Source organism: Littorina saxatilis, linkage group LG10 (assembly GCF_037325665.1).
Source record: "Littorina saxatilis isolate snail1 linkage group LG10, US_GU_Lsax_2.0, whole genome shotgun sequence".
Classification (NCBI taxonomy): domain Eukaryota; kingdom Metazoa; phylum Mollusca; class Gastropoda; order Littorinimorpha; family Littorinidae; genus Littorina; species Littorina saxatilis.
The window spans coordinates 17,649,254-17,676,335 of NC_090254.1; the positions used below are offsets into that span (position 1 = coordinate 17,649,254).

The 27,082-nt window shown below is 43.9% G+C and overlaps 1 protein-coding gene across 2 annotated transcripts in view; it reads right to left on the minus strand.

Annotated features, from left to right (window-relative positions):
* Positions 1-27,082, minus strand: part of LOC138978305 (multiple epidermal growth factor-like domains protein 6) — a 285,073-nt gene that overhangs the window by 108,209 nt on the left and 149,782 nt on the right. The gene's annotated exons all lie outside the window — the stretch shown is intronic.

Sequence of the window (27,082 nt, forward strand, 5' to 3'; positions counted from 1 at the left end):
GCACAAACAAATACAACACATCTCATAACAACTTGAAGACAGTCTCAATTTTCTTTGTAAGGAAGAAAGGAAATTGTTGGTCCGTCCTTCGTGCGTACACGATCATATTCACTGCGAGAAGTCTGTCCAGAATGTTACATGGCATAAGAACACCCTTTCACTCAGACAAACACACCCAAAAATGCGTTTATCCTACATACATGAGAGAGACCACCCATGACATAACAAACCATTCGCTTTCGCTCGCATTTCAATATTTTTAAATACAACGCTTGTAAATCTGATATGACACAGTAGGCCATGTAGTATTCTCTGTTTGTCTGCATTCTATGCAGAATCTTTCTTTTCTTTATTTGGTGTTTAACGTCGTTTTCAACCACGAAGGTTATATCGCGACGGGGAAAGGGGGGGGGGGGGGAGATGGGATAGAGCCACTTGTTAATTGTTTCTTGTTCACAAAAGCATTAATCAAAAAATTGCTCCAGGGGCTTGCAACGTAGTACAATATATGACCTTACTGGGAGAATGCAAGTTTCCAGTACAAAGGACTTAACATTTCTTACACACCGCTTTTTATGCAGAATGGTGATATTTTGATGAATTGATTTTGTAAGTGACACCTATGTCAATATACCGAATCAATTCAGCAAATAATTCCTGCACAGAAATGACAGTAGCCGGGTTATTGATTGTTGGTATGTGTCCAAGTGGAGGGGTGCTCTTTCGCCATGTAAAAGCTCAGACGGATTGGTGATGGTATCGTAGTTGTTTACGCAAGATGAAGTGTACCTATAAGACTTGACACTCCCACAGCTGATGTTTACTAAACTGCCACCAGGAGTAAAAGGGAACGGAAAGTTCAAAGCTGCTTAATATTCCGTTCATCCTTCTAAGTCAACCGCAGTCTTCATTACATGGGTGTTTCGTCCAGACCATCCCAGACCATCCTTAATGCCGCTAAATGCCGAAGAAAAGGGTTCGGCAGCTGCGTATTTAGCGGGATTTACATATCTCTGTTTGTAACGCTGACGGATCTTTTTCTTGCTGCTCTCAAACTATGCTTACGGGTGAAACTTTATACTGTGTACGTACATGATCAATTTTGTCTAAAACATGTAGGAATAGAGAGTTCATGCGGAGGGGGGCGAGGGGGCGAGGTCGAAAGGTCGAGTCATTTAAGCAACCCTTAATGAAAATTTTAAATAAAGAAATAACATTTTCAGATTTGACACTTAAGAAGGATGTGCAGGTTTCATTTACGCGAGAGCTCGCATCTATGTGTGCATATGTGCGTCGGTGATAGCATTCTATGTAACTCTCTCTCTCCTGATCCTGAGAAAAACAACTCAACTTCATTTGCAACATTTGCAAGTGAGGCTACACAAACATAAAAGTGTTTCTTTTCTAAACAGTCTTCACTTGTTTCCGTTGAAAAATGTTCACTGACAATCCTTTTCAACAGATGTTTTTGTACAAACATGTATTTTACGCAGTGAAGATGGACAGAACGCCTCCTCCACAGAAAAAAAGCTTGAAAATCACTATTCCATCATTGCCAACAATGTTTTCTAAACTCGAGGTGCATCAATAACAATAAAACTCATTGAGAAAAACGCATGCCCTCTAATAACTGACGCGGCTGATTTTTTCTGGAAACTTGACCGGCCATTCAAACCCAACACCGCAGGATTAACCTTGTTATTGTCTACTCCGAGCGGGGGGTTAACGAAAGGGAGGGGCCAGGGGACGACAGAAAAGGCGGCCTTCGGAAGTGAGGTTAAGGGATGGGGAGAGGGCGGGGGGGGGGGGGGGGGTGGGGGGCATCATCGTTTTGACTTCCAGCAGCCTCAGGCCTTTGTCCGCTAATGGGCACGGATTTAGGTCCCTTTGGTGCTTTCTATCGTTTGAAATAACCGGAATGGTTATTTTCAGAAGAAAAGATGAAGGCTTCGCAGTGGGATGACAGGGTGAGATAATTCTGGATGATTTGTGGGCGTGGATGTCTTTTCTTCAGGACTCAAGGACAGGATTTTGCTTCTTTTGTGCTGCGCTGTCGGCCAAAAGTCAAACTGGCAGCAAGTGAAAGCAGTCCCGAGGCTGTTCGGTGGTATCAAAGCGTGGGCGCGCGCCCGTGTGCATGCGTGTGTGTGTTTGCTCCGAGAGAGAGAGAGAGAGAGAGAGAGAGAGAGAGAGAGAGAGAGAGAGAGAGAGAGAGAGAAACAGAAAGAGACACAGATGAGTTGAAGTAAGGGGGGGGGGGGTTGTAAGATTTTTGGGAATATCTTGTTCCGTCAGTTTATTTCAAAGAAGCAGGTAGGGCAAAAACGGTTTGTGCTGCTCTTCAGCCAAAAGTCAAATTACAGCAGTGCTGTCTTACGGAGAGAGAGAGAGAGAGAGAGAGAGAGAGAGAGAGAGAGAGAGAGAGAGAGAGAGAGAGAGAGAGAGAGAGAGAGAGAGAGAGAGAGAGAGCTTCTCCTTACAACTATAGAGCTGAACTCAGGGAGATACAACATTCGCAATCTTGATGTTCACATGAATGCAACCGCATACTGCCAGCAGTTTTACTGGCATGGCAATCTGCCGGCCCTCAAGAGTCATATAACAACAAGAGCATTTCCACAACAGAACCACGAAGGCAAATCCTCCTGCAATTCCTTACAACAATAGATAAAAGAAAACTACAAATCCTCCTGCATTTTCTGACCGAAAACTTTTTTTCAATTAAAGATTTCTATGGACTCCCGCACGAGCATAAAACTCACAGTAGCGTCCCCTGATTAGGATGATCTCCCTTGCGCTTCTGGACCCTTTATCAAAGGGAGGTAATTCCTGACCCCGCAGGGTCACCACAGGCAGAGGGTGATGTTAATTAACGGCCCTTCAGGGGTAACTGTCAGACGCTTCGGTCTAGCAGGGAAGGAGTCACCCACACAAAGAACCGGGAACTAGGGTTTTAAGGGCGGTAACAGAGAGTGTCCGTTCTAATCGCACTGAAACTGTCCACTGCTCTTCGGTGTCCAGATGTCTCTCGAGTGATCCACGTCAAGTTTCGAGGCAACATCAGTCCTGCACTTTCCAGAAAACAGCCCCCCCATGTCAAGGGACCGTAACGGAGACAGCACAATACATTTCCAACGGCGAAACTGCCCACGGTCCAGTGCGTCTTCCTGTCTTTGTGCCTTGGCTTTAGCCTCGGAATGAACATTTCGTTGCTTTTTCATAACTGGGATTTGGAAAAGGCTGTCTTTTGTCAAAGAGACACTAATTTCCAGATAATCACTCAAAAAGACTGAAATTGCCCACGGCTTCTGCGTGTATCTTCACTTTTGACGTACATTTATTTGCTTCCCTATATCCCACCGCTGAAAGAGCTAACTGTTGCGGTCTTTAAGGTTTAACGTGACATCATTCTGACTGGAGAGGAAAGTATTCTATAAACTTGTTACGAATATGGATGGTATTCTGTAGAAATTCAGGGCATCATGCATTGCTGTAGGTATGTTGCGATTCCCTACGTATGACCAAGAAGAAGAAAAAACAAGTATCAAATCAAAATTCGAAGAATGCTTGAAGTTCAAGTTACAGCCTTGTACTTAAGCCACCTTAGCCCGTTTTCCAACAAACGCCTTACAGTAAACACAGCATCGAATTTGGGTACACTGAGGTATCAACTGACAATTACCCGAAAATAGAGTCTGATACTCGAGTACACACACAGAAACTACAACGTATGCTCAGTATAATATGCCTGACAAAACATGTATCATATGCTAGAAAAAACATGAAAGGTCAATGAAGATTGCTTTATGATGACATTTTTTTGGTCGACCCTCGTACGCATAAAGGTGATAGGGAAAGGGTGGGGGTGGGGTGTAATGACGCCGAGCCATTCAAAGGGTAATAATCCATCACTGAAGGAAAGGTAACTCTAGAGGTCAACACGCTCTGAGCGTGAAGGGACCAGCAGGTCAAGTAAGGTTCTTGAGAAAATCCACGGCAATGTAATTTGTGTCTGTTAGAAAATCCCAAGGCAATGTTTAGTTTGTACAATAGAACCCCCCTCCTAATACCCTAACATAGATATGACACAAACTGGCATTTAAAAGAGGAGAGTTTTAAAATGAAGGCAAATTGACAGATGTTATGGCCAGGCAATCTATACATATAATAAAAGAGAGTGTCTGTCTGTCTGTCTGTCTGTGGTCGCCATACCTCTGAGATGGCAAGAGGCAGGAACAAGATAGTGTGCACGTACACTCCCTAGGTGCCGCAGATGTGCACCTGGGTTTTAGTTTCTTGATTCACTGTTTCCTTTCTCAGATTATGGACCTCCCATTTATTGAATACAGCCTATATGGTGCAAGACCAGTTCAGTGCCTACTGTTCACCTGTAGCAAGCACATCATGCCAGTGATATTAGAGACTCGCTGTTGCTCCTATGAGGGGAAGAAATGAAGAATGAAAAATCAACTGGACAGTTCCGGAAATTTCTAGAAGGTAAGGGAGATAACTGTTCACCTGTAGCAAGCACATCATGCCAGTGATATTAGAGACTTGCTGTTGCTCCTATGAGGGGAAGAAATGAAGAATGAAAAATTAACTGGACAGTTCCGGAAATTTCTAGAAGGTAAGGGAGATAACTCTTTTTTGTCTGTGGTCGCCATACCTCTGAGATGGCAAGAGGCAGGAACAAGATAGTGTGCACGTACACTCCCTAGGTGCCGCAGATGTGCACCTGGGTTTTAGTTTCTTGATTCATTGTTTCCTTTCTCAGATTATGGACCTCCCATTTATTGAATACAGCCTATATGGTGCAAGACCAGTTCCGTGCCTACTGTTCACCTGTAGCAAGCACATCATGCCAGTGATATTAGAGACTCGCTATTGCTCCTATGAGGGGAAGAAATGAAGAATGAAAAATTAACTGTACAGTTCCGGAAATTTCTAGAAGGTAAGGGAGATAACTCTTTTTTTTGTATCCAAACAAAGGAGGTAAAGCTAATGATAATGGGATAGCGAGCGTCTTAAATTGCTACAGGACTCCGCTTACTCCCGGGCAAAGCCGGGCTTAACTGCTAGTCTATAAGAAAAGCAACACACACACACCAAAAAACAAAGTCCCAAAAGGTGGCGTGGGAATTAAGTCATTAGCCGGGAGGGGTCTTAAAAGGTGGGTCCCACTGTATCTGTTTTGAAATCGTGATCATATCCAGCATATCCCGTAAACCTGGTACGCCTGTTGACACAAGTTGGAAGAAGCAACACTCTTGTTGACATTCTGAGGTCGAGTTGTGCTTGAAAGACGAGCAACAGGTCAAGTGCTTTTGTTGGGGAAGAAATAGGGAGGGGAACCCTTCTCTGGCGTTGAGGGGTTAGCATGTACGCTCATAACTTATCAACAACGTGTGAAAACGAACGCATTATACACACTAGTTTGAAAGTGAACCGCTGAGTTTCAGACCACAATGCGAAAGGCATGGCGAAGCGACACCTGGGAAGTTGTGAAGCTACGAAAATAAATGTTTAACTGAGTCTACTCTTCTAATAAAAAGGTAGGACTCCATTCAATACATTGACTTTGATGAACAGATAACCAAAAGTGTTGAACGACTATTATATAATAATAATTATCTTGCACTTATGTTTTAAACCCAACCAACCTATCACCTAACTACCTAACCCAAGGTCAAATCCACCCAACCACCAATCAATCTTTCCATTGGCCGCAAGTGTACTCAACCACCCAGTCACCAATCATGTGGTTGGCCTAATCTATTGATCATTTAACCAATCCCAAACCACGACACGTCTCGCTACAAGGCGCTGTCCATTTTGTGTATTGTGCGCGGACTTTGTTTTCCCAGCACACAGCCGCTAGCACCCCCACAGAAGCTGCCAAAGTGGCCAAAAAAGCATATATCTAATCAAACCCAAACATTTTCCCACCATCACGAATAGCTAGAGGGGGGCTATCTGTCAACACGGGCATCTATGGCAAGCCGTTGCTGTCAATAAGACCGTATGGCAGCGCAAGAACGTCAGAAGCGATAAATGTCCAGCGCATAACGCAGTGCAAATCAGTTTTCAGAAGGCAGCGTCGACTGTTGGTGGTAGAATGGTTACAACTTTTTGTAATTCATTTGCATGCAGGTCGAGGGAGTGTTTATCAACAACATTCCAACGAAAAAAACACTTTTATATTTTGGCCTGTACAGATCTGCTAGTGTCACCTTATAATTAAGAAATAAGCTTAAAACCCATTCAGATAATCTTGTGAGAAGTATGGGATTTGGGCCGTCAGACATGGGAATTCCAAAATAGAAAAAACTCTGAAAATAGGCCGAGGTCCAGGGGACGCTTAGGCCCCGGCGGGGTACAGGGGCAGAGCCCCGTTGGGGGGACCAGGGGGGCGAAGCCCTCCGGAAGGAAAACGAATTTTAGCATTTTAGACTAATATTTTGATAGTTCTCGTGTAAGCAAATAATGGATAGAGAGACAATAGTTTACATATAATTTAATTAACTTTTTTTTTGCCGCGGACAATTTTTATTTTCACTGAAACGCAATTCCTTTTCGCGGAAATCCGCGATTTCGCGGACAATTCCCATGCCTGGCCATATAAATTTTCGCTCGTGCCCTGATTGTTTCATGAACAAGTTATTGATTCCTGATACTGAATTTGAATTTGAATTCAATTTTGTTTAAATACCCTTTGCACACAAACATGCCTGAGATAGTATGAATTCGGAGAAATGTCTGCTGTCAATATTGAAGCAGGGTGGTTAGAATAGTATTTTTCGAGGATATTGTTCCCACGCACATCTGTTTCCTCAACGTCGTCAGAAAAAAATGCATCTTGATGTAAAAAGAATCGTCATCGTTTTGATGGTCTGCTTTTACTGTCTGTGCTGGGAATGTGATTGCTTTCAACGAGGAATCCAAGAGCTTGAGGAAGTTTTTGTCCAGAATACTAATCACCATATTCTGCCCGCCTTTTCTCTGGGATGCCACTTGGCAATGCAAGTGATCATCAGCAAAGCAGTAACGCGCGTTACCATTATTCTGACTGATTTTTGTGTACTCACTGTCTTTTCAGTTTCACTTTATCATTGACCAGGTGCGCTATGATTTACTCATCTACCCACTGGTTGCTAGACTTATGGTCAGTTGTTTGATCTTTTTGATAACTGATTGACTGGCGGATTAATGATTGTTTTGATTGGCTGATCGATTGATTGCTTTGATTCGCAGATAGATTGTTTAGCTGATTTGATGGGCCTATCGGTCGAGTGACCAACCACTTCATGGATTACTTGATCAATCGATGGATCTTTTGGCTGATCGACTGATTAATCGTAGAACGATCAACTGACTGATTAATCGATCGATTTGTTTAATTGACACGCGGTGGCCAACCCAACCAAAAAGTAACTCTCAAAGGACCTTCCTTTGCCTCCACCCCCCCCACTCCCCCCCCCCCCAAACACACACACAACTCCACAGAAAAAGTTCTACAGCTGCGCAGTCTGGCACAGAGGACGGAGTCAATAGATCTTGTCGGCTAGTGTAAATACGACGAGGGTAAAATACTGTTGCGGTCGGCGCGATTGGAGGAGAATACACGGGTGCTATCCACTGAGCCCCCGATCACTTGATCTATTGAGTCGTAACAGCCTGAAAAAGGGAACCCGCCAACTGCAAGTGTCCCACTCACTCGCTCTCCATGAAGCCGCCGTTTGCTCGTCGATAAAACAACCGCCTGCTCGGAAAAGAGGGATTGATTTGGGGATAGAGGAATGAGAATGATGAGGGGGTGTGGTGGGGTGGGGTGGGGTGGGGGGGCGAAGGGAGTGATTGGGGGGCTGATGGACGGTTGGGGGATAGGATGGGGTGGGGAGGTATGGAGGAGTAGGGAGCGTGGGATAGGAATGGAGAATGTGTGTGTGTGTGTGTGTGTTTGTATGAATATGTGTGTGTCGTCTGTGTGTGTGTGTGTGTGTGTGTGTGTGTGTGTGCGTGCGTGCGTGCGTGCATGCGTGTGTGTGTGTGTATGTGTGTGGTCGCTTGTGTGCGTGCGTACTTGCGTGCATGTGTGCGTGCGTGCGTGTGTGCCGGAGAAAAGGGAGAGAAACGGGGTGAAATGGAAGTAAGGAGGATTTCTTAAACCGTTTAACTGATGGTTTGCAGCTCGCAGGGTAAAGGTGTCAGTTCCTGTGCAAGAGAGCTGGACGTTTATCGCAGGCAGTGTGGGATTGGAACCGTGAAAACACAAGACGAATGAGACGTTTCAATCAGTAATGAGCCCACTTTCTCCACTTCCCTGCAGCAATATGAAGGGTTTCCAAACAGAATTCATGGGCTGCGCAGAAGAAGGGTCATCGAAAAATAAACTTGAACCTGATCATGAATGACGATGAAAATTCATTGGCTCACGTAAGTGTAGCCTATGCGATCGTAACTTTGTCTGTCTGTGCGTGCGTGCGTGCGTGCGTCTGTGCGTGTGTATGTCTGTGGTAGAAACTCTAACATTTGAAGACGTCACATTACATTGACGTCACATTATGACGCAAGAGGGTCACGCGAAGGAAAGTCTCGGTCATTAATAGTTTTGAGCGCGCCGAGACTAGTTGGCAGTCGTGTCCTTGTAAGTAGGCTACATGCAGACAGACAGATCTAGATCTAGTGTCTCGCTTTCTTGCACAGTTTCACCTATGCTCTTTCTGTGTGTGTGTGTGTGTGTGTGTGTGTGTGTGTGTGTGTGTGTGTGTGTGTGTGTGACGGAGTGATTGAGTTTGTGTTTCTGTTTGTCGATTTCTTACGTGAGCCTTGATGGCTTCGCCTCTTGTTTTGTATTCAATTCTGCTTGATGTTCAAGGTGCCAGCTGACGGCCTTGACATTTTTACCTCATTTACTGTTCTGTTTTCTTAAAATAAGTGCTCTTGACTTTGGTTGTATGCAACCGTTGTGTTACACAATGAAGCAGAAATGATTACGTACACACTTTAAATATTACGATCGCAATATGGCAGAGAAAACACACTATCAAAGCTTCACCTAGGCCTTTAAATATACTGTTTTATTGTATTGTTTATACTTAAAGAGCATGCTCCCCTTTGTTATTTGAACTTAGACGCTTTGGTTGTGCGGTATAAATTCGACCCGAAGAACCTCTCGGCCGTAATGCAAAATTTGAGGTTTGAGACTCATACAAACCTGAACAACTTGACTAAGAAGCTAGAATCTTGGAACGTCCGTGCTTTATTTTAAAGGTACTGTTTGCTGTTCCTCGTGCGATGCTGGAAAGGTTATCTCTGAAAATATTTGTCGTATGTGAAAAAGGTTGCATCAGCATTTCTTTCTCTAGCTATTAGTTTCAGTAAACTGTGCAAGTAAATGGAACGCACTAAGATAACCGTACGTAGTGCGGGCAAACTCCTTGTGCGACAGTTTTAGCGAAATAGCTTTTCTTACCTACTTCATTGAGGTTCAATAATTGATGATCGATAAACAGAGCAACATTGGATTGCGTTTAAATGTCCTTAAGTTCAGTCACGATTGATAAACAGAAACTATTTAGAAATACGAGAAGATTCTTACACAAGAACAGAGGCACTTACGTCCAAACAAAGACACGGACTGAAAAAATGACAAAGCGACACGTGGGTATTTCCCACACATTGTGGTTATGGACCAGTGAATTTGTTTGTTTGGACAATGGTTCCCATGCAAGAAAATGGTACTCAAGTTCGAATTCGGAATATAAATTGTATGGAATAAAAAATCGACTGTGCACCGCAGGCATGCAATGCATGGACAACAGCCGTTTCATTTTTGTTGTTCATAGGTAATTAGTATGAATTGTTCATTTTAAAGATATAGAGCCTACTCCTGAAAACAGGAAGTAGACTTAAAGCAGGCCACTCGCACAACCGACGTGCACTCCTGGACTTCAGAAAAACTACCCTTTAAAAAGTATCATATGATGGTTTTAATGACTTTTTCTCGGGTGTAAACTAGATGCATGTAGTCTAACAAAATTCTTAAATTCAAAATTGATCATGTTAAGGGGTATCCATATTTTTACTGTACTGTTGTGAATGTGAAATGGTTTCAGAGACATTTCTTATCTTTGTTGCACGTTTAATGTCATGTTCGTTTGTTTGTAATATTTAATTGAAATTTAGTTTCAAAAGTGGATTCAAAGTTATTTCAGTTTCGACGCTATTGGCTCCTCTATCAGTGCTCGTCGGGTGTGATAATTATTGACTGTTGAATTCTTTTTTTGACATAACGGTTATCTTCAATAATTTTTAGGAATTTCTTCAGTATTGTTTTTGTGAAAGAGAAAAAGTCTGGTACCCCACGGTCAAGCTTCAGTTGTTATCTCAGAAATAGGCATGTTAAGTCAGTTTATTCCTTGTTTCTGGACTGGTTTTTTTAACAACAAAATGCACTCAGTTTTATTCGTCTACTTGCGTGTGCCAAAAAATGCGACTTCGTTCAGTTCGACCGATATTCAAACCAAGACCTTGTAAATTGATCACTTATTCTCACCGTTACAAATAACAAAGCACGAGTGAATGAGATTCTCCAGACGAAGAAGACCCTTCATTCGTGTTTCATGAGGCGTGTCTGCTTCGGACGAGTGTCCTTGTAAACGATAACATCCAGCGCACCAATATTCCCATACAATCTACAATCATGGTGTCCCGATAGTATTCAATGACCCGCTAAAGAGCTATAATACCCGACAAATGTATGTATGCCACCTGGAGAAATAGCTGTGAAAACACACGGGTACACAGAAGATGTTTGATCTTCGCACTAGTGCGACCTGTTGAAGAGGTGTTGTTTTGTGTCCAAAGCAAAATTTATGCAGTGACCTTTCGGTAAATGAAAATCCAGGTGAGTATGAGAGGGGCGTGTATTGTGAGAACCTTGTCGGTGAATACAAAGACTGCCGCCGGATCAAGGAAGCCGGTAAATATATTTTTGCTTAAGAATTCATGTTGTGACCCTCTTGACCTCTGTGAGTGCTGACGCTAGCTGTATATCCACGTGTTGCGCATGCAGAAGTCTATATAATTATGCAATTCAGCTGTTTCTTTTGTTTGTGCTGCGTGCAGTGTAGTTATTGCATGTCGTTTTTTATCCAGAGCTTGAATTTGAGGCGTTTTATCTCTCTTAAAAATACCACTTGAATGAAAATCACGACTATTCAGAGCAAAGCTGAACCTATTTTCCGAGTGGTGTTTGTGCACATTATACTCATGAACGTTCTCGAAGACAGTTTGTTGACTCAATATGCAAAATCACCGAATAAGCTTTTGAGATACCTTAGGGTTTGCATCGCAAAACCTCAATAAGCCGAGCGCCTTTGTTTAATTGAGATTTTATTCACATGCTTGTTCAAATATCGAACTGTACCAGAATCGAAAAACATGAAAGGTTATCAAAAACAATCAACAACAAACTATAAGCTCATTGTGTTGATCCTAAAAAGACACATACAACTAATGTTTTTGACGTATCAAAAATTCTCTAAAACAGATTTGTTGGCCGGAGATATACGGTCCATGATTTTATAAATGTGAATCAAAACAATACGTGCTTGTCACAATTGACATTCTAAAGTTTCCCCATCAAAAACCCGTTTGCTTCAAGAAGGACAATGATGTCATCTCAACAATCGAGTTATTGAAATTCCTAACATAATGACAAAATACTATTTTCACCAACAACCTCAACCTAATCTGTAAATTGTCTTCGTCTTTTCCGCTTCATGAAAGACAGTGTTGTCATCTCAAGAGTATTGGCAACATTATTGAATTTTCTGACATTCCAGACATAGCATTCTTGTAACCAACAACCTTTACACAATCTCTTCATTTTCCTTGTCTTTTCGCTTCATGAAAGACATTGCTGCCGCCTCAAGAATACCGATCGAATTATTGAAAGTCCAAACATTTTAGGCATACCATTCTTTTAATTCACAAACTTTGAACAATCTTTAAATTTTCCTTTTCTTTTGTGCATAATGAAAGAAAGGGTTGTCGTCTCAAGATTAGTCATCGATATAATTATTGAAATTCCTAACATTCCAGACAAATGCATAACATTCTCTTCACCAACAATCTTCACAAAACCTTCTTTTTTTCTTTATTTACTTTTTTGTTTGTGTACGCGTGTGAGTCGTCTATGTTTACTGTTTAATGAAGCAAACGGTCACACTACAAGGTTTTCTCTTTCACTATCTAACAAAAACACAGCAGGAAGAAATGTGCTATTCAGCGATGACGTACAAACGCATTCTAACATTTCAAAGAGTTCTGTTCCACTCTTATCTGGTTACACTGATTGCCATAATATACCCGTAAAGCCACGATAACTTGCAGTCTAACGTAGCGTGTCACAGTACAGTATTTTCCCATTTTTTTCTGCTTTAAAAAAAGGTATCGCGTACGTTCTCAGCTTACATCTACATTTACAAAGACTTTTGCCCAGGTGACGGTTTCATAAACTCTTGACATAATTTCACATCGCTCCGGGGTATGCCCGTATTGTTCATGTTGAGCGTATATAACCGGGGAGTAACTTACTGTCGGTTTTACACACGGGAGGAGTGTTTATGGAAGTTTTGTCAAGAACTAATTCACCGTACAGTACATTGAGTACTCTGCCCATCTCAGATTCAGTCATATTCAAAAAGTGGGTCGGGGTTGAGTACCTGTCGGGAGGTGTGTGTGTGTGTGTGTGTGTGTGTGTGTGTGTGTGTGTGTGTGTGCGCGTGTGTGTGTGCGCGTGTTTGTGTGTGTGTGTGTGTGTGTGCGTGTGTGTGTGAGTGCGTGCGTGCGTGCGTTCGTTCGTGCGTGCGTGCGTGCGTGCGTGCGTGAGCGCTTGCATGCGTGCATTTTGTTGGAGATGGGTCGATCTATATCGCAGAAGACGGCATTCTTGACACACTTCAGCAGTGACATGCCCCCAGCTGCGACGACAACATTAATTCCCATGCCAAGATGTTTATTATTTTTAGCAAATATTGTGACCTATATTATGTCCTAGTAAGCGGTCTATGGTACAATGAGAGTTAATGGTTCTGCCATCTTCGCCACATCCTGCATAGTTCTAATACGTGTTGTTTTACACCAAAACATAAAGAATCATCATCGTGCCAAAAGGTTCCAAGATGTTTGTCTGAAACACTGCCAGATAAACTTATAATGTCAGTCTCAGACGAAAACATTCTTCATGTTTCTGTTTCTGATTCTGATTCTGACATCTGAAACATCTGGCATAATTGTGTGGGTTGTTCTAGAAAGTAAAGACACTCCGTTTGATAGTAAAACAGTCGACTGATTTCGTCACAAATACACGTAAATAAATTGATGAATCAATACAGCTAATTAAGTTTTTGTTCCCCACGGCTCAGACCCAATTTCCTTCGCCTTTTTGCACGATACAACATACGTTTACCTCACTCAGTCCAGTTCTCATTTCCATTTTTAATTGCGTTGATTTTGTAATAAGTGTGTCACTTCTTTCTCCAGCACCACAGGCGCCCACCAAATGAGATTTGCATAAAACAAGCCTCTCAGGCATACTCTGTCAGTCCGCCTCTTCGTTATTATAGACTTCGTGCATCAACACTAGGATTTCAATTTCAAAGGTCTCATCTTGAACAAACTTGCTCTTCACGCATGAAAACCTTAGACAATCTCGACCTAATTTGTCGCTGCCAACAACAACAGACACACATCGCGTGACCTACTTTAGACAGAACAGTTTTGGGCCAGATTGAAAAATGATACAGGTATGGAAATGAACAAATCCACGACAACTATTTTGGAAACACTATTAAGTATAATGACAATGAAAATGTCAAAATAGAAAATAACCTTTAAGACGCTATAATCTTGAAATAATATATAGTAGAAAAATATATGTTCTTGGAAATTCTGTCGTATTTAAAATGTAATGACAGCATAAACATCAAAGAGCCCAAACAATCATTATGATAATCTTGCAATGACAGGCTAAAAATAAGCCTCTCGGGTATTTCGTTTCGAATGACCACCTGTACTGTCTGGTACAGTTGAATACCCTTTTGTGTAAAAATACAGCTTTTATTGTTAAGGGATATTTATTCAACGAAACAGACCTCACGCCACAGAGGGAAGGCGGGGGGGGGGGGGGGGGGAGAGAAACTGAGAGAGAGCGAGAGAGAGACAGAGAGCGAGAGAGAGACAGAGAGAGAGAGAGACAGACTGTTAGGAAACGCTACCGTTGCTGAGCTTTGGTTCAGTTTTGTGTGTTGCATGTAGTTGACTTATTTTTACTTTGTGGGAAAGTACCGATATTATATTTTGTAAACACAATATTTATGCTTGGACGAGAATGCAGGTGAACTTTCTAGTCCTGTCAAAACAAGTTGTTTACCATGCTGATTTAGTGTGAGTTCGTGGCGTTCGTTCGGATTAAGTGCGTCGGCGCTTTTTGATGTACGTCATAAGAGAATGTCGCTAGTTTAGTCCATGCACGGCTCGTATAATGTAGTTGTATCGTGTTCGGTCTGGAATATTCTCGAGATTGAGTATTTACTATATATGCCAGCGCGATTTGAATGTTAAAAGAGCTTCTACTTTGAGTTCTGCTAGATGTGCAGTTGTATGTATGGAATGCTGAATAAATCCTCGAACTCAATTTGACGAGTTGTTTTCTGCTGCTGCGAAGACGGGCGACGTAGAATAAAAGAACACAACTATACGACATTTCAGAACTTGTGGCAATCTCAAGTGTCGTGTAACAATTGGGGGCCAAGCCGGGATCTACGTTTAACTCCAAGGGTTTTCCAGCAACAAAGACCAGTGTCAAGACAGTCACAGGAGGTAGCCATCAATCGGGTGTATCCTGAGGGATCAGTATTGAGACTACGGAACCGTGGATTCGGTGTGACTGGTGAAGAGTTTGGTAATCGCCGCAGCTCGGTACGGTGAGCGACGCCGGAGTGTATCGGGATTACAGAGGTTAGCTGCCGTTTGGACGAGACGGACTTCGTCGCGGAGCTAGTGCATTAATACTACGAAATACGACTGGGGTACGTCGTGTACGTATCGTGAGCAGAGTGCGCCGTCACGTTAGACGAGGAGGGTGGCAGCCTGCGTCTACGAAGGTGAACAGCGACGAGAGAAGCATCGGAGGTGCAGTAGAGACTGTGTTCTTTTAGAAGACTACATTCGTCTACGTTCGTGGCTGTGAAAGAATACAGACGAACGCACCGGAAAAGACCAGAATGGCTGAATTCTGGGCAAAAGGAGTTGAACTGGGACTGAAAGGCAAGCAGCTGACGGAGTTCGTCGAGTCCCAGACACAACTGCTAGCGCAGCGTGAAGAAAGACAAGCGCAGCGTGAGCGTGAAGAAAGACAAGCGCAGCGAGAAGAAAAAGAAAGACAAGCGCAGCGTGAGCGGGAAGAAAGACAAGCGCAGCGTGAGCGTGAAGAAAGACGAGCGCAGCGTGAAGAAAAAGAAAGAGAAGCACAGCGTGAAGAAAGACAAGCGCAGCGTGAAGAAAAGCAAATGGAGCTGAAACGCTTAGAGCTCCAGATAGAAATGGAGACCAAGCGCTTAGAGCTTCAGACAGAAATGGTGCGTGTTCAAACTGAGCACGAGGCACCACGCCAAAGAGATAACCAGCAGCAAATGCTACACAGGGCACCGAAACTTCCAGCATTCGCTGACGGGAAGGACCAGATCGACTGCTACCTTGCAAGATTCGAGAGGTTCGCTGAGAGTGCTAGATGGCAGCGCGACGACTGGGCGATTCAACTCAGCGCACATTTGATTGGGGCAGCACTTGAGGTCTACACTAGACTCTCAAACGATGACGCCAGAGACTATGATGTACTGAAGGAAGCTCTGTTGCGTTGCTACAACTTCACTGAAAGGGGCTACCGTCAACGCTTCCGCGAATGCCAGCCATTGTCTGGAGAGACACCGAGCCAGTTTGTGGAGCGCCTGTCGTCATACCTGCAGAAGTGGGTGGAGTTATCAGGTGAAGAGCAGTCATACGAGAGTCTGCGGGACTTGATCGTGAAGGAGCAGTTCCTTAATGCATGCCCGAAGGACCTGGCGACCCGCTTGGAAGAGCAAAAACTGCGGGGTTTGAAGGACATTACTGATGCTGCTGAGCGTTATCTCATTGCTCATGGAAGGACCCTGGGGACGTCAAAGTCATCAAAACCTTTCCAGAAGAGCGGGAACCAGGGAAACCAACCTGCCAAGGGACAAACTGAGTCCGCACCATCATCCAATGAAGGGCAGAACATAACGTGTTTCCTTTGCAATGCCAAGGGCCACCGAGTCGCCAACTGTCCCCAAAAGAAAAATAACGGACATGTCAATGACAAAGCGCAAGAACATCGACGGAGATATTACGACAACAAGGGGCAAACGAGTGGCTCGAACCAACAAGTATGTGCGAGCAGCGTCATACTTCCAAGGGCTGCCGAGCAAGTGGCTACACCATCGGACGTGGAAGAATGTATATCTGATGGCCAGCTTCTACTCGCCAATGGCAGGTCAATCTCTGTCGTCGCCAGCGCAGCTGTGTCAGTGTCGAACATGCCCGTGTCGAAGGGATTTGTTGAGAAGCAGGAAGTGACTGTTCTCAGAGATTCGGGCTGCAATGGAGTCATTGTCAAAGAGGATCTGGTGCCAACAGAGAAGTTCACTGGTGACTTCAAGTGGACGCTCATGGCTGACAGCAAATGCGTGAAGGCACCAGTGGTAAAAATCCAGATCGATACTCCATACTTCACCGGAGAAGTTGAGGCCGTCTGCCTGAAGAAGCCCTTGTACGATCTACTAATTGGGAACATTGGGGGTGCGAGACGTCCTGATGACCCTGATTTCGAATGGAGAATGGGCTCAGCTCAGCCTGCTGCTGAGGAGGAAGACCCACTGCCATTCGCGAATGAAGATGTCAGCGAACTGTTACGAGATGACAGAGCAACTGTGCATCGCCGCGACCAGCCGCAGGTTGTAAGCGCTGTGACGACCAGAGCCCAGGCGAAGAAGGACAAAACAACTACGCCACTCAGGGTCACCAACAGTTCTGCAACTGCTGTCGTGGACAGGGATCGGCTGATTCAGCTACAGGAAGCTGATTTGACCTTGACAAAGTACAGGAGTCGTCCTGTCAAGGAGATGACTAAGGGCGAAGGCACTGTGCACTTTGAAGTAAAGGCCAAGATCCTGTACAGAGTGTTCCAGCACCCGAGAGTCAACGGTGGGAAGCCATTACGTCAAGTTCTGGTGCCTCAACCACTTAGGCGCCAGGTGATGGAGGTGGCCCACGACTCTATTATGGGAGGTCACCTGGGTGTCAAGAAGACATCGGACAGAATCCAGGCTGCGTTTTACTGGCCAGGAATGCATGCAGATGTGACTCGATTCTGCCGATCGTGCGATATTTGCCAGAAAACCATACCTCGAGGAAGGGTCCCGAAAGTGCCGTTGCAGAAGATGCCTTTGATCGACCGACCTTTCAAGAGGGTGGCCATTGACCTCATCGGCGAGATCAAACCGCCAAGTGAAGCGGGTCATCGTTGGGTACTGACCCTGGTAGACTATGCAACCAGGTACCCAGAAGCCGTGCCTCTGAAGAAAATTGACACCGAGACTGTTGCCGAGGCACTTGTGGACATTTTCAGCAGAATTGGGGTTCCTGAAGAGATCCTCACAGACCTGGGGACACAGTTTGTCTCTGAATGCATGGAAGAGGTCAACAGGCTGCTGAGCATTCGTCACTTGACTACGACACCCTATCACCCGATGTGCAATGGGCTGGTCGAAAAATTCAATGCGACGCTGAAGTCCACGCTAAAGAAACTATGCAGTGAGCAGCCAAGGCAGTGGCATCGTTACATCAATGCCTTGCTGTTTGCATACAGGGAGGTGCCACAAGAGTCCACTGGATTCTCCCCGTTCGAGCTGATGTACGGGCGGACCGTGAGAGGCCCGATGCAGATACTAAAGGAATTGTGGACGAAAGATGTGGACACACCTGAAGTGAAGAACAGTTACCAGTACGTGTTCGAGTTGCGAGAGAAACTGGAGGAGACTCTCGAGATTGCGAGAGAAAACTTGAGAAAGTCTCAGGATAGCGGAAAGCACTACTACGACCGCAAAGCCGTAAACAGGAAGTTTACACCAGGTAACAAAGTGCTGATACTGCTTCCCACTGATCACAACAAACTACTGATGCAGTGGAAAGGCCCATACGAGGTTGAGGCCGTGGTAGGGATCAACGACTACAAGGTGAATGTCGGCAAGAAGTCCAAGATCTACCACGCTAACCTCCTGAAACTGTATGTGGAGAGACCTCCGGAAGCAGTACAGGTCGCAGCAAGTGTGGAAGAACCAGCCGAACTAGACGAGTTCGACGGAGAGGAACTACTGGAGTTGGGAGACCTCCACAAGAAAGAGGGAGTGGATGACGTCAAGTTAGGACCTGACCTGACGGAAGACCAGCAGAAGGAGCTGCATGATTTTATGGGCGACTTCACCCATAGGTTCTCTGATGTTCCAGGCTCTACGTCCTTGGTCGAACATGAAGTCCACCTCACATCTGACGTTCCTGTTCGCTCAAAACCATACCCTATCCCGTTTCAGGCTCGGGAATCCTTGAAGAAGGACATTGACAGCATGTTGAAGATGGGGGTCATCCGTGAGTCATCATCCCCTTACTCATCTCCCGTTGTTGTGGTCAAGAAGAAAGACGGCACAAACAGGGTATGCATTGACTTTAGGAAAGTGAATAAGATCACCGTGTTTGACCCTGAACCAATGCCGACGGCAACTGATCTATTCCGACAGTTAACTGGCAGTAAGATCTTCTCAAAGATCGATCTCAGCAAGGGATATTGGCAAATTCCTGTGCGCGAAGAGGACATACCAAAGACCGCCTTTGCAACTCCAGACGGAACGTATGAGTGCCTGCGGATGCCTTTTGGCATGGTGAACAGTGGTGCTACCCTGAAGAGGGGAATGCGAAAAATGCTCAAAGGAATGAAGAATGTTGTGTACTACTGGGATGATCTGCTAGTCCACACGGAGACCTTTGAGGAGCATCTGGAGACTTTGAGGGAACTGTTTTCCCGCCTGACAAAAGCCAATCTGACCGTGAGACCCAGCAAGTGCATTTTGGGGACCGACAACGTTGACTTCATAGGTCATTCACTGAAGGAAGGTCAAAAGGGGCTTTTGTTGGAAAACGTCACCAAGATCCTCAATGCGCCACGTCCTGAAACCAAGAAGCAGGTGCGATCCTTCCTTGGATTGGCTGGGTACTACAGAGAGTTCATTCCAAACTTCGCCGCCATAACGGCGCCTTTGTCGGACATGACCCGAAAAGGATGCCCCAACCGAATACTCTGGGGACCAGCTCAGGAGAAGGCATACCAGACCGTGCGCGACCTGATGTCACGAGACCCGGTGCTACGCCTTCCTGATACTGCCAAAGAGTTCATCTTGCGTACAGACGCATCGGACGAAGGGATCGGCGCCATGCTGATGCAAGAACATGGAGGTAAACCGTTTCCGGTCAGCTATGCCAGCAAGAAGCTGTCAGGAGCCGAGAAGAACTACTCGACCATGGAGAAAGAGTGTTTAGCCATCGTGTGGGGAATCAAGAAATTTGAACTCTACCTCCAAGGGGTGAAATTCGTGCTTCAGACTGATCACAAACCCCTCACCTACCTGAACTCTGCGAAGTTTGTGAATAATCGTATCATGAGGTGGGTGATGTACTTGCAGAACTTTGATATGCGAGTGGAATCGATCAAAGGTTCAGACAATGTTGGAGCAGATTTTCTCAGCCGAGTATGTGAGTAAAACTGTGTTCATTCTCCAACAGACTAATGTACATACCTGGATTTCAATCTGTATATGTATACATAGTATGTGTACAGGTAGCGTTTCAATGATTGAAAGAAATTAGGTAAATTTCTTCTGGTGTTGGGGGTAATGTTAGGAAACGCTACCGTTGCTGAGCTTTGGTTCAGTTTTGTGTGTTGCATGTAGTTGACTTATTTTTACTTTGTGGGAAAGTACCGATATTATATTTTGTAAACACAATATTTATGCTTGGACGAGAATGCAGGTGAACTTTCTAGTCCTGTCAAAACAAGTTGTTTACCATGCTGATTTAGTGTGAGTTCGTGGCGTTCGTTCGGATTAAGTGCGTCGGCGCTTTTTGATGTACGTCATAAGAGAATGTCGCTAGTTTAGTCCATGCACGGCTCGTATAATGTAGTTGTATCGTGTTCGGTCTGGAATATTCTCGAGATTGAGTATTTACTATATATGCCAGCGCGATTTGAATGTTAAAAAAACTTCTACTTTGAGTTCTGCTAGATGTGCAGTTGTATGTATTGAATGCTGAATAAATCCTCGAACTCAATTTGACGAGTTGTTTTCTGCTGCTGCGAAGACGGGCGACGTAGAATAAAAGAACACAACTATACGACATTTGGGAACTTGTGGCAATCTCAAGTGTCGTGTAACACAGACAGACAGAGAGAGAGACAGAGAGCGAGAGACAGAGAGAGAGAGAGAGAGACAGAGATAGAGAGAGAGACAGAGAGCGAGAGAGCGAGAGAGATAGAGAGAGAGAGACAGAGAGCGAGAGGCAGAGAGATAGAGACAGAGAGAGACAGAGAGAGAGCAAGAGAGAGAGAGAGAGAGAGAGACAGACAGACAGAGAGAGCAAGAGAGAGAGAGAGACAGAGAGACAGAGAGACAGAGATAGAGAGAGAGAGACAGAGAGAGAGAGACAGACAGAGAGAGAGAGCAAGAGAGAGAGACAGAGAGACAGAGCGAGAGAGAGAGACAGAGACACAGAGAGAGAGAGCAAGAGAAAGAGAGAGAAAGAGAGAGAGAGCGAGAGGCAGAGAGAGACAGAGAGAGAGAAAGAGAGACAGAGAGAGAGACAGAGAGAGAGAGACAGAGAGAGAGAGACAGAGAGACAGACAGACAGATACACAGACAAGGTTTTCACATCAACCTCTCTCATGTTTCCCCAGAAAAAGATTGAACGCCACTTTGCAAATCAAGCGTTGTTTATCGTTCTGTCTTTCTGCACTTTGTTGTCTTAGCTTCTGTTCAAAATTCACGACGGTATCCGGGGGAGGAAAAACAGTTAAGTTGCCAGACAGACGAATTGCTCTTTGGGGGTTTCCGTCAATTAGCGAAAAGAGCAGGCAGGTGGTAACCCAATTAATGTTGCCTTCTAGACTGAAAGATGCAGCCTAAAGAATTGTGCCACCTTGATTTTCAACCTGGGGGTAAACAAAAAGGTGATTGGAATTGAAAGGTTTCGAGCCCTATTGCAAGCAATGGTGACTGACGTGCTTTCTTCTCTAGGTTTTAGCAGTCAGACAGTCTGGGTTCCATAATTATAGTTAGTGCAAAGGGGTACCCCTCCCAAACGGAATCTGTCATGAAAAAAAGAGCTACTGAATCTGTCTTTATTTAAGTGTTTTGCTTTTTGTTTTTTAATATAATGAACGACGAATTATCATATACAGACCTGCCTACCCCTGAAATGTACCATGTGTAGTTTTGGGTGTGAAAATAAGGCAAATGTGTAGTTTGGCAGGTGAATGTGTAGTATTTCAATTTGATCAACCCAAACCGCAAAACAGAACAGTTACTTATACCGTACTAAAACAAACACTCAACACTCCAAACAAAACTATTACAATGTGAACAATACTCCTCATACAAATACAAACAAAGCCCCCACAAAAATACAAGCCAAGCATTAAGTTTATTTGTTAAGAAAAAATTATTAACTAGTTTGGAACATTTGCATGGGTGAAACTGATCAGAATTAAAAATAAGGAAAATGAGGCCGGGGTCCAGGGGCCGCCCACGCCCTGGTGTGGTGCAGGGGCAACGCCCTCTTAGGGGGCCCAAGAAAACGATAAATCAGGCTTTTTAAGGGTAAAAGTAGGCCTTTCCTGGTATCTCAAAAACACAAATTTGCACAGTAAACAATGATAACAAATGCCAAGCTGTAGTCCGATAATTCGCGCGCTCAGGGAAACAAAGATTCAGCGATGCCCGGTCACTGTGTTAGAGAAAATACAGATCGGATCGCCGGCAAAAAAAAAAAAAAAAAATTTTTTTACTTTTTTTTACAGATTTTCAAAATAAGGAATTCTTTATTTGACCAATTTCATTTGGCGGATTTTCCGCCTTAGGGCGGAAAAGTTTCACCCATGCATTTGTTAAAAAAAAGCTATGTTGAGGGGTATGCAGTTCATATACAGTGGGACCCCCTATTCAAGACCTGTGACAATCTGAGAACATCAAGTCACAAAAAGTAGGGACTGGGAGTATGTGTATCAACATGAAGGCAAATTTGCATATAAACAGAACAGGTTTGCGTCGGCAATAATAATAATATGGCAGGTCATTGCCTCTGCTCTGGTTACCGATCTCTCAAAAGTGAGCTTGTCTTGGTCTTCTTTCCCTGGCACGGGTTTCTTCACAAAACAGTCCAATTTTTCCTCTGCTTTGGTCGGGATTTCTCGAATTCCTCATGAGAAGTGCTTTTCTTGTGGCGGTTACACGGTCGTAAAGCCCACTGTGCTTCTCTGAAAAAGCCGTGTTGCACACAGTGCAGTGGGCAAAATGCTTCCCTTTTCTCCACGAAACTAGGCATGGATGCTCCTCATAGTACTTTGGCAGAAAAGCCTTGCTGGGAGTTTGACCAAGCTTCTTTTTTTTTGCTCCGTGGCGGTTGATCGCCAAAGTCTTCTGAATCCGTGTTCGTCGCTGTAGCCATTTTTTTCCCTCCAGAAAGAATGAGCTACGAAGTGACCGCGTTCAGAAAAGTATGTGCTGAAACGCCCGCGATAGTTGTAATAACAGCAGCAAGACCAACTGACTACGCTACTCTCGCGGGCGCCGGGCATGTTTTGCACGCAGTACACAACCGGTTAGTACAAATTATGGATCGGAACTCGCTCGCGTTTTTGCGTATTCAAAATGTCAAAATGTGTAGTCGAAACGAAACGTTTGCGTAGTATAAGACAAGCATGCGTAGTTGCGTAGTTTGGGGACCAAAATCGTAGTTTACTACGCTCAATGTGTAGTGTAAACAGGTGATAATCATATGGACTCGAATATACCGTTATAAACAGAAATAAGAAAATGGACAGTCCCCTCGACTAAAAGAGACAAACTTGATTTCGCTTCGATCGTGTCGTTGTGCGCGATCGAGGCCGTTTGTTAAAATTAACTCTGCCTACCTGTTACAAGGTAGTTATTGAAGTCACGCAATGGAATCGCTTGTCTTCTTTCATTATTCATGTAATTAATTTCCACACACAACAATCAACTCAAGTCATTACGACGGTAAAACTAATCTTTGTCCAGGTCATCGCTGGGTCTGGCAGGTTCTGAACACGTCAAACAAAAAGCGCTTATTTCCGCACACTTATCTATCTCAGTTTTAGTGAAGGGGGGAGGGGAGGGGGGGGGGGCGGTGAGAAATTTACCTTTTGTATGAAAATTACAGTACAGAATCTATAACGAAGCATAACCATGCCCTATTTCTTCTCCTTTTTATTTTTTTAAATTTTTGTTTGCTTGTAACGACTCTTGTTCTTTGTCCCATTATGCTCTCACACCGCCCCGTCCCAGCATTCTCTGTTCCATCCACATCTGCCCTATTTCTTAAAATGTTCGAACAGAGGTGTGTCCCTACAAAAAGAACTACTTCAGAGCATCTGAAAGCACAAACACCTTCCCAATGTCAACTCTTTATCTCCAAAATGAACGTGGCACGTTTCTTTTGTAGCAAGGTATATATCTAATTTCGGAACACCTGCGCCCACAGAAGATCTTTCCTTCTGTCAAATCGTAGTTTCTTCTCGCAACGAAAGTGCATCTGCTTTGCAACACGGTAGACCTAATTTCTAAACTGCTCGCAGCATAAGCGACTCTCAGTCTTTCTCAAAGAGGTTATTTCTTCTCACAACGAAAACGCTTCTGTTCATTACCACAGCCGTTACGCCCTATTTCTTTACATGTTCAAACAGTGGTGTTTCTTTACAGGTGTGACATAATGCATTTTCAAACCGGAAGCGTGTCTGTTCAGTGTAGGCGTGAGATCAAAGCTGCGATACCATTCAGCAGCGGCTTCACTTTTCTTGTGTCAAATAGTTTATTCTCAAAACATAGCACCTTCATTTTGTCACACTGTTCATCCCTAATGACTATACACCGCACAACAGGAAGTCTTTCTGTCAAGTTGCATTTTTTTCTCACAACAGGAGGGCCCCCTCTCTTGTGAAACAAAGTCAGCCTAATTTCTGAGTATCTTTAACCGAGAAACGACTTGCTGTTTCTGTGCAATTATTTACTCTCATAATGGAACCGTCTTTGTTCTCTCACAGACTGTACTTGGTTCTCAAAAGTTCCAACAGTTGTCCCTCCTCTGAAACAGCTTAAGGCTAATTTCTTAGTATCTTTAACCTACACATTTTCAAGTTCCATGTAGTTATTTACTCTGATAACGGAAACGTCCCGGGGTTGTCACAGACAGCGCCTACCTTCTAAAAAGTCCCAACAGGGGTGACTCTCTTCTGAAACAACGTAAGCCTAATTTCTAAGTATCTCTAACCTAGAAACGATTTCCAAGTTCTATGCAGTTATTTATTCTGACAACGGAAACGTCCTGGATTTGTAAAAAAAAATTAAGATGAGGTCTTTCTTCGGTCGTAAAGCCAGTCCTCCTCAAGGGGAAGAACCCCTGTCGTGCAGCTGGATAAATATAATGTGCGAACTGAAAATCTTCTATTTTTCAACAGACGCGCAGCAGTTAATTTCCTATTGTTTCAGAATAGAAAGACATTTCCTCTGCCACACACGAATTGTGTGTGTGTTCGTTAATTGTTTTTATATTTTTTAGACCCAGAATGTTCTGCGTTTTCTAACCCTTGAATCCTATCACACAAGCACTCTGATTTTTTCTTGTTCATCAGTTCTCGAAAACAGAAGCGAATGACTTCTTTAATACCGCATACAAGAGCTGTCATGATCCCGTGGCGTGTTAATTTGTCTGTCATAAGATGGAGGTCCACATCAGTTCGAGAAACTCATAAAACAGAATCTTCAGAAATCAGAGCATCCGTTGCATGTTTGTTTTTTCTCCGTAAAACGTGGGCCCATTACTTTACCATTTGAGAATCTCAGTGGTACAACTGACGCACTTCCTTTTTGCATGGAGGTAATTATTCTTATCAAGTCAAAACAGAAGCGCCTCCTATGAGGTCTATTAATTTGTTTTCACAGCAAATGCAACTCCCTCCTGCTGAACCGTATATATAAGCAAACGTAAAGTGAAACATTTCAAACAGAAGTATTTTCTTTCTACCGCCAGGTAAGTTGGGGAGAAATCGAAACAGACGCGCTCTTCGTCTATCATGAGGTAGTTTCTTAACATTTCAAAAGAGGACAACCTTTCTTCTGCAAAAAGGTAAGCCTAATTATCCGTGGATATCTCGAAACAGAAGCGTCATGTGATATTTTGCCAAAGAGACATACAAACGGAAGCGCCTATGCAGTTTCCTTCGTGGTGGTAGATCCAGAAACATTTTACAACAGACGCCGTCTTCAGATGCAATTTTCTGATCAGCTAACGCCGAAATCCTTCCTTCCTTCCTCTCTTGTCTTTATTCCTGTGTTCTTTTATGTATTTTCTTCTTTTTCTTCCTATCATTCTTCACCTAGCATCCCCCATTTCTTTTCTTTCCCTGTCTCTGTAGCGGCCTCTCTCACTCTTGCCACCTGCTACACATAGCTGTTGAAATCCACGTCCATCAGATTAGCGTATCAACTTCCGCCTCGTGGTCATTCGAGAGCCGTTTTTCTTTGCGATTGTCGTAAAACAAATTTCGCGCATGGACCCAAAGACCACTAAAGAGGAAAGGTGCGAGAAACTGTACTCCTGTGTAAACTTTGAAATGTGGCCGGACGATTTGACAGAGTGTGGGGTTTAGGGAGTATGAGGGGGAAAAAAAGAAGAAGAGAGTTGGGCTCTGGCGAGTTCTGGGAGGTCTTTGTCATTTTAGGGGAGAAGAAGGAGGTAGTTCAAACGAGCCGCACATGTCACAAGTAAACGTCATTAGGATTAACAGTATGTATGCTTTATATCTGCGAGTCTGCCTTTTTTGCGCCTTTTTTTTGGGGGGGGGGGGGGGTAGGGCCAAAAAAAAATAGGTGTGGTTACGGTAACATAGCCAAAAAAAAATAGGGTAGGTAGGTAGGCAATCACTTTTTTTTTTAAAACTTTTTTTTCTAATGTGTACAAATTAAACCTACTTGACAGGGAAATAAGTGTGCGACACGGGCGCTTTCGCTTTCATTGCGTTTTTTGCACTGGTTTTTTGTTTTGTTTTTTTGTTTTGACAAATGTAATAAAAAGTTATAGGATCGGCCCCTAAAAATAGGGTAGGTCGGGTTACCGTAACCACACCTATTTTTTTATTTTTAGGCCTAGAGCATCTGTATGTCAGAATGATCACGGGCAGGAAGTGACCCTGAACAAATGACTAGATGCAACATGAACGGGTACATTTCGCATTTTTCCTGCATACTCATTCTACAAATGTTGCCATTGTTCTCTTCCCTATTTGCTTTGATGGTGTTCTCTACTCCGGCACAGTTTGGTGTTCCTTGTCTTGTCAAAGTTTGCAATTTATGAATTTCACCTGGGTTTTTCTTCTTCTTTGCCATGGGTTCGACCTTCCGAACGTGGTTATGCACCTATTATCTGAGTCATGATAAGTCAGTTCTCCTTCTCCTTGTGGTTAAGTATTTAAAAATAATAGACAACAATCGGCCCTAGTTTCTCTGGGAATTCAAAAACATAAGTCCAGTAAAATCAAAGGAAAATGGCTGACGTAGTTTAAGTTGTTTCTCTCTCGGGAAAACACTTCTCTGTGTATTCGCTCTGAACCTTTGTTTGTGGCTGCTTGTATGCACAGGTGATCTCAGATTCTGAAACCGGA